Source organism: Orycteropus afer, unplaced genomic scaffold, assembly GCF_000298275.1.
Source record: "Orycteropus afer afer isolate SDZICR_OR568_19922 unplaced genomic scaffold, OryAfe1.0 scaffold00964, whole genome shotgun sequence".
NCBI classification, from domain to species: Eukaryota; Metazoa; Chordata; class Mammalia; order Tubulidentata; family Orycteropodidae; genus Orycteropus; species Orycteropus afer.
In genome coordinates, this window is record NW_006922551.1 from 374162 (window position 1) to 376774 (window position 2613).

General features: G+C 37.7%; 1 pseudogene; it reads right to left on the reverse strand.

The window, feature by feature from the left end:
- Positions 1 to 980: 980 nt before the first annotated feature.
- On the reverse strand, positions 981 to 1920 carry LOC122151966 (annotated as a pseudogene).
- Between the last annotated feature and the right edge of the window lie 693 nt (positions 1921 to 2613).

A 2613-nucleotide genomic window follows, 5' to 3' on the forward strand; every position in this document is an offset into this window, starting at 1 on the left:
AAAGAAATTGTGGAATTTCCTTAACCCACATTCTCTAGTTTACATGTTCTCAAACATTGAACTTGGTGTGGTGGGCCCTTACATCTTTGGCTACTCATTCATCATTACTCATTTCTCAAGAAGCAGACTAGTGAAAAAACAAAAATCAAATCAAACCATAAAATATATCCTTACTGCTGTGTATCAATCTTTTTGCAAATCCCACATCTCATTGATGCCTTTCCAATTGTTTCTCTTCTCTCTCCCTTCCAAGAATTAAAGTCTAAAGATCCATGAAAAATAACCACTGTGTTGAACATCATTATTCTCTAGCCTAAGATTCATAATATTTTAGACACTTGATAACACTTGTTCAATTAAATAAATAAGCAAATGGTAGAGATAGTGGAAACGATATTGATGTGGAAGGTGGATCATCTCAGTTCTCCTATACTTTGTGTTGCAACATTCTGAATTGTTTTGAAAATATATTTAAATGTTTAGACATAATTGCTTTATCAGATTCATAATGGGTTTTTTGAAAGAAGCAGATTTGAGATTCACTCTGACTTTTATTTTAAGGAAATGACTGAGATATTGGTAATAGTGTCAACAAATTGTTTTCATTAAGTACGTAGACATTCTGGAGCAAGAAGATTTGGAAGTCTTTCATTTCAATGTAAGAGACATAATTCATGAATCCTTCTTTGGGAAGATACTTAGAGGAAGAAGCTCCACAAGGAACTAATAATTAGAAAAAAAGAAGGAATAAATGCATTATGTTGTTCTTTATACATTTCTTATTTTCATTACCCAGATAGGAGCCACAATCTTATTGAATGATATCTGGCATAGGTTTTGATGATATAAAAACCAACTTTCATGCTGGTAAATTTCAGACACTAGTTAAAAGGCAAATAAAATCATCTCAAGAATGTGGACATTGATTTTGTTTTGAGAGGTGATTATTATTGCACAAAGAAAACATGAATATATTATGATTACAATGAATTTTTAGGACTGAATAATTTTACAACATAACAACGGATCTGATTGGCCTTTAAACCGTAGACAAGTGGATTGAGAAATGGAGGGACAAGCAAGTAAATGCTCGAAAAGAGAATATGGATATAAGGGGGAATATGAGAACCAAACCTGTGTGTGAAGAAGGAGAAGAAGGCCAGGAGGTAGAATTGGAGGAAGACACAGATGTGAGTGATTCAGGTATCTGATGCTTTCAATCTAGCTTCCTTCTGGGGCAAACCAAAAACAGTGGTCAATATCCGGATGTAGGACAAAGTGATGAATGTGAGGTCAAACACTACAACTGTGAAGGCCACAAACAAACAATAGATCTTGTTCACCTGGACATTTTCTGCAGCTAGTTTCACAATAGCCATGTGCTCACAGTAGGAGTGAGAAATGACTGTTGTGTGATACAATTTAAGCCGGCACTTGATCGGTACTATGCATGGAGCTACAAGAATGGCAGCCCTGAGTATTACCACAGTACCTATTTGGATTACTAGTTGGTGAGTGAAGATAATGGCATGCCTCAGTGGGTAACAGATGGCCACATAATGGTCCAGGGTCATGGCTAACAAAGTCCCTGACTCAATGCACTGAAGTGTGTGAATGAGCCACATTTGAAACAAGCAGGGATCAAAATAGATCTCTGGCACATGAAACCAGAAGATTCCAAGCATCTTGGGCATTATGCTGGTAGCAGTGCAATATCTATGGCTCCTGGAAAATGTACATGGGCTCATGGAGGCTTTGTTCTGATTTTATGATAGTCAGAAGCAAGGAGTTTCCAATCATAGCAATGAGGTACATGGCACAGAATGGGATCCCAATCCAGCACTGCACAGACTCTAGGCCTGGGATTCCTACTAGTGTCAACACAGAGGACATGAAGATCGTGATGTTGGAAATGGACATGGTGTCCTTGGGCCTTCTGATGCAGACAAAAGGAATGCTTCAGTCAGTTCTACTCTTCCTCTTCTACTGCCTGTTTTTCTCCAAAGTTGGTATATTTAGTTTGTCTTCTTTTAGCAGAACTGTCTCATCATATCATTCATTTCAATCATATTCAATCATATTATTGACAGGAAAAGGAGGATCGGCAGAGACACATCAGTGTTTTCAGGGAAGACTTCCACAAACAGGGTGTCACAGTAAGATTTAGCGGACGTGTGAATACAACGTATTAAGCACCAACAGAATCCCTGATTAACAGATCAAGCTGCTGACCTGTCTGTTGGTTTGTATTTCCTTCCAGACCTGTTGACCAAAAATTTGAGTTGCTTATTTTGCTTAGAAACTGAATTTTGATCACTTTGAAGAATCTCTCCATAGCCCACTTTCAAGCTACTCTCCAGTAACTTATTATACTCAATTCTCTTGAATACAGGAACTGTCACTTTGGACCAACAAATTCCAAGACTCCAACAATCATACAGTAGTTGTGAAACTATATCTATCTATATCATCTGTAGCTTTAGTAGACTGAAAAGAGGCTTTTGAAAAACTAACTCAAGTTTATGTTCTCTTGATCAGTTTGTGCCAAATGTCATTGCTGCTTTTCAAAGTGAGCTCTGGTGGCGTAGCGCCTAAGGCAACTGACTGCTTACC